Below are 5,893 nucleotides of genomic sequence, written 5' to 3' on the forward strand. Positions count from 1 at the left end.
TGTCTTGCTTCTGGTGTGACATCAGGGTTCTTCTTCTGCCTTCCGGTTTCGATGTCTGCAGTAGTAAGCACATTGCTTACCGATGGTTTGGTACCAACATGGTGAGCTAACCAGTTTTGTGGAACTGCTGATGTGCCCTAGGCCCTAGCCGACGGATCGGTCAGATTGGTGGTTCGGTCGGATTCTTCGGTCGCGCTTTCCAGCCTATGGTCATCTGGCTCGTGAGATCGGGAGGTTATCTATAGTGAGGCAGTTCGTTCCCTGAAGTTCCCAATTCTGCATATAGGGCATCCACTGAACTCCTTTCAAGTCAGCCGCTATCCATGTTGTCAGATCTGCATATAGGAACATCACATGCAGTGAAATCCTGGTTGTTGAAAATCCTATAATTTCTCTCCCTACGATGTGCCACGGTGCCACCACAAAGCCATCATTGGCCCGTTGCCCTGCATCCAATGATCATGCCAGAAAAAGTCCCCTTGCCATCTCCAAGGTGAGTGAATAACAGTGGAAGCTTTGAACATCACACACACATCCTTACCACACTAACATGATCAACACCGGTCCAATGGAAGGCACGCCTAAGCTTTTCAATCTTCTGGTTTATAATCCGTTTGGGCGTGTCAATACATATGAGTCGGAAGATCGTCATTGCCGAGGTCACAAAACGGACCAGAGTTAGGCGGCCAACAGAGTTAATCCATTTAGCCTTCCACAACAAGCCAACTCGTTAATTAGTTGATTGTCAAAAAAACTCGTTAATTAGTTTATCCAACAGCTCCTGAAAAGCACCCCATTTCAGTTATCACACAACGACATACCTAAATAGGTGCTCCAATTTCCCTCAAAGAAATAAAGGTGCTCCATTCGGTCCCTTTTACTCTGCGTATTAGATTTGTGTAAGTCGTACTTTGCAGAGTTTGACCAAATTTATATTAAAAATATATCAATATATACAATACCAAATATATATACTATAAAATTAAATCTCATGATGAATCTAACAGTGTTGATTTGGCAGTGTGAATGTTGATACTTATTTCTATAAATTTGGTCAAAGTAGAAACAACTTTGAACAAACTTATACTCCCTCCGTTTCTAAATACTTGTCTTTCTAGGCATTTCAACAAGTGACTACATACGGAGCAAAATGAGTGAATCTACACTCTAAAATATGTCTACATACATCCGTATGTAGTAGTCATTTAAAATGTCTAAAAAGACAAATATTTAGAAACGGAGAGAGTATATGCAAACTAAAAAGTACCGGAGGGAGTACATGGAAAGCTCGCGGTTTGGCAGCCAAGCCCTGCCTGGATATCAGATAGATCGAAATCTTCACATCTTGAGTAATAGGCAGGATCTTACTTTTAGCCAAATTGGTCTTGTGCCAGTGTGTAACGCCCTCGATTTGGCTATATCTCTCACGTGTCGCAGCACGACTTAGAGGCATAACCGCATTGAAAGCAATGTCGCAAGTGAGGTAATCTTCGCAAACAACCCATGTAATACAATAGGGGAAAAGATACATAGTTGGCTTACAATTGCCACTTCAAACAATTACATGAATAAAGCATTACATCATCCAAATACACTCAAGGTCCGACTACGGAACCAAAATAAAAGAAGAACCCCAAATGCGACAAGGTCCCCGATCGACCCCAACTAGGCTCCACTACTGATCAACTAGAACGAATCAACACAAAGGACAAGATCTTCATCGAGCTCCTCCTGAGCTGGGTTGCGTCATCCGCACGGACTCATCGGCACCTGCAAGCTGGTTTTGGAAGTATCTGTGAGTCACAGGGACTCAGCAATCTCGCACCCTCGCGATCAAGACTATTTAAGCTTAGTAGGTAAGGCAAGGTAAAGTATGTGGAGCTGCAGCAAGCGACTAGCATATATGGTGGCTAACATACGCAAATGAGAGCGAGAAGAGAAGGCAAAGCACGGTCGATAAAAGTATGATCAAGAAGTGATCCTAGAACAACCTACGTTAAGCATAACTCCAACACCGTGTTCACTTCCCGGACTCCGCCGGAAAGAGACCATCACAGTTACACACGCGGTTGATGTATTCTAATTAAGGTCAACTTCAGGTTTTCTACAACCGGACGTTAACAAATTCCCATCTGCCCATAACCGCGGGCACGGCTTTCGAAAGTTCAAATCCCTGCAGGGGAGTCCCAACTTAGCCCATGACAAGCTCTCACGGTCAACGAAGGAATAGACCTCCTCCCGAGACGTTCCGATCAGACTCGGTACCTCGGTAATTCAAGACACTTCGACAGGTTAAAACAAATCCAGCAACACCGCCCGAATGTGCCGACAAATCTCGATAGGAGCTGCACATATCTCGTTCTCAGGGCACACTCAGATGAGCGCTCCATACAACTAAAACCAAACCTCGAGTTTCCCCGAGGGGGCGCTGCACAGGACTCTAGTTTGGACAAACACTCAGAGGAGCACTGGCCCAGGGGGGCTAAAATAAGATGACCCTCGGGCTCCGGAAACCCAAGGGAAAAAGAGGCTAGGTGGCAAATGGTAAAACCAAGGTTGGGCGTTGCTGGAAAAGCTTTAATCAAGGTGAACTATCAAGGGGTTCCCATTATAACCCAACCGCACAAGGAACGCAAATCCGGAAACATAACACCGATATGACGGAAACTAGGGCGGCAAGAGTGGAACAAAACACTAGGCGAGAGGCCGAGCCTTCCACCCTTTACCAAGTGTATAGATGCATTAAGATAACATGGCAATATAATGATATCCCAACAAGTAAATAATGTTCCAACAAGGAACGGTCTCCAATCTTCACTTGCAACTAGCAACGCTATAAGAGGGGCTGAGCAAAGCGGTAACATAGCCAATCAACGATTTGCTAGGACATGGTGGGTTAGAGGTTTGACATGGCAATTTGGGAGGCTTGAAAACAAGTGGTAGGCATCGTAGCATAGGCATAGCAAAAGAGCAAGCATCTAGCAAAGCAAAGATAGTAGTGATTTCGAGGGTATGATCATCTTGCCTGCAAAGTTGTCAGAGTTGACTGGATCCTCGAAAGCAAAGTCAACGGGCTCCTCATTAGCGAACTCGTCTCCCGACTCTACCCAAACAAGACAAACAAGCAAACGAAACACAATCAACCACGTGCAAAGCTCAAACAATATGATGCAATGATGGTATGCTATGCAGGATGCGATGCGGGATGCATATGCAAGATGTGACAAGGAATACATGAACCTGGCCTCAACTTGGAAATCCATGTGTGCCACTGGAAAGATGAGATGAAATCGCTTGAAAACGATATAAAGAACGCCGGAATCGGAGTTACGGTTTGGAAATGGCAAGCAATTCAATTATGACCACGTTCTGCGATTTACATCAAGTAGCCATCTAAATGCAACAAGATGAACATGCTACAGCACCCAAACATGGCACCAAAATACATGGCAGGGATGCATTCATGATGCTTAACAAAAGTCTAGCACTGAGCTACGGCCAATTCATCCATTAACAGGTTCAAACAAGCATGGCAAAAATGCATTTGCGAACAGATCTCAGACTTAGTGAAATTAACACTTGTCTGAAATTTCAGATCAGATAGCACTCTTCGGAGCATGAAAACTATATGCTATAGGACCTGAACATGGCAAATTAAAGCATGGCATGGAGCTACTCAAAGAGCTTAACAAAAGTTCCTTAGTGACCTTGAGCCAAAAGGGATCAAAAAATACATTTGCAAGCATGTGAACATGGCAAAAACATAATCAGTTCTCAGACTTAGTGAAAACTGGAGCATGCTGAAAACAGATATCAAGTAGGCATGTTTACGAGCTCGATGCACTCATCACAGAGCAAGTCATGACAAACTAAGCATACATCCATCAAGAATACACAAAATTCAAGCTAGACATGGCAAGAACAATAACATAGCATGCACGGATCAACTACAACATCAGCGGCAAAATCGCTAACAAGTAGACAATCTGCCCAGATTCACGAAATGACAAAAGTAGAGCTCGATTGACTCAAGCTAGGGTGCTCCATAATTGCAAACAAAGACATGGATGGATAGAGCACTACAAGATTAACAAAACATCCTTACTGATTATCCTCAAAAGAGGCACATATCACTAGGAAACAACATGAACATATGACCATATGAGATAAACAGGTCAAGGACTTAGTGGAAATGCTAAGTCCCTGAAATCAGCATTACCAAGTGCCTTACTTTGCAAGCTTGTGCTAGTCACCACACACATCACAAAAATACATGGGTTGCACCTCTGAAAAGATGGAAAACCCCTTAACAAAACATATGTAGAGCTCATGGGCATATCATGCACACAACAATCATGGCAAAAATGACAAATATCTATTTGGAGCAGCAGATCTGACAATTATCTCAAATAGTACGCTTCCAACAGAATTTCGGGCATCAAGATGAACTCAAATGAAAATGATGCAATGGAATGAAATGATGTACTCTCTGAGATGAACATTTTGATATGCTATATGCCCAAAACGGAGCTACGGATGAGGAGTTATAGCACGATGAAATATGCAAAATAGTTAGGGTTCGGGGGAAAAAGTCAACCGCGAGGTGGATCTGGATCTGGATCCAGATCGGGCGCGGAATCCGAGGACGGCCGGAGCTGCTCGAGTTCGCCGGAGAAGGGGCGGCGCCGGCGTTGGGCGAGGTCGACGAGGCGGCGGCGGCGGAACACTGACCGGGCGGAGGCGCGGAGCTCGACGGCGGAGGGTGCGCGCGGTGGCGGCGAGGCGGCCGGCGGCGATGGCTGGTGGAGGAGGCGGCGGAGAGGCGCGCCGTGGCGGCGACGGGCGGTCGCGGGCGGGGTGGCGCCCGCGGTTGGCGGCGGCGGGATCTGGCCCGGTTCGGCCCCGCGCGGGCCGGATCTGGGCCGGCGGGCTTCGGCGGCGGGGAGGAGAGAGGAGGTCCAGTGTTGATGAGGTGGCGAGGCCTGATTGGCTGAGGGTGAGGGCGGACACGTCCGGTCGCCGGGCGGACATGTCCGGCGGCGCGAGGAAGAGGAAGGCTAGGGTTCATCCGTGAAAATTTCGGGGATGGCCACATATATATAGGTAGGGGAGCTAGGAGAGTCCAAAAGAGGTGCGGTTTTCAGCCACGCGATCGTGATCGAACGCTCTAGATGATGGAGGAGGTTTAGGTGGGTTTTGGGCCAAATTGGAGGGGTGTTGGGCTGCAACACATACGAGGCCTTTTCGGTCCCTCGGTTAACCGTTGGAGTATCAAACGAAGTCCAAATGGTACGAAACTTGACAGACGGTCTACGGGTAGTAAACCAAGGCCGTTTGGCAAGTGTCGGTCCAATCCGGAAATGTTTAATCCCCACACGTGAAAGAAAGGTAGAAATGACCACCGGAGGAGAACGAAGCGCCGGAATGGAAAACGGACAACGGGGAAAATGCTCGAATGCATGAGACGAACACGTATGCAAATGAAATGCACATGATGACATGATATGCAATGCATGACACGCAAGCAATGACAAGGCAACAACAACGAATAACAGGAAGACACCTGGCACATCGGTCTCGGGGCGTTACACAGTGGCAGCACCAAAAAAATCCAACAGAGCAACGACAGTCCTGAAGACAAAGGCTTGCTGAAAATTATGACGTACTCGCATAAACTGAAGTCCGGTGTTCTAATGACTTGGTTTCCAAGAGGAGAGAGGACACCTTGCACTTGTGCATGGTTCATTAACCTTTCCAAGAAGAGCCGATTATTCGCGATGCACTGAAGATGAAGACGGCGGCGTCAAGGCGATGGCAAGGCCTCAGATGAGAGCGGCCTAGAGTACAAACGATGCCCTGGTGAAGGGGAGTCTGAGGTTGACCGGTCGAGGTG

This window comes from Triticum dicoccoides, chromosome 2A (genome assembly GCF_002162155.2).
Source record: "Triticum dicoccoides isolate Atlit2015 ecotype Zavitan chromosome 2A, WEW_v2.0, whole genome shotgun sequence".
Lineage (NCBI taxonomy): Eukaryota > Viridiplantae > Streptophyta > Magnoliopsida > Poales > Poaceae > Triticum > Triticum dicoccoides.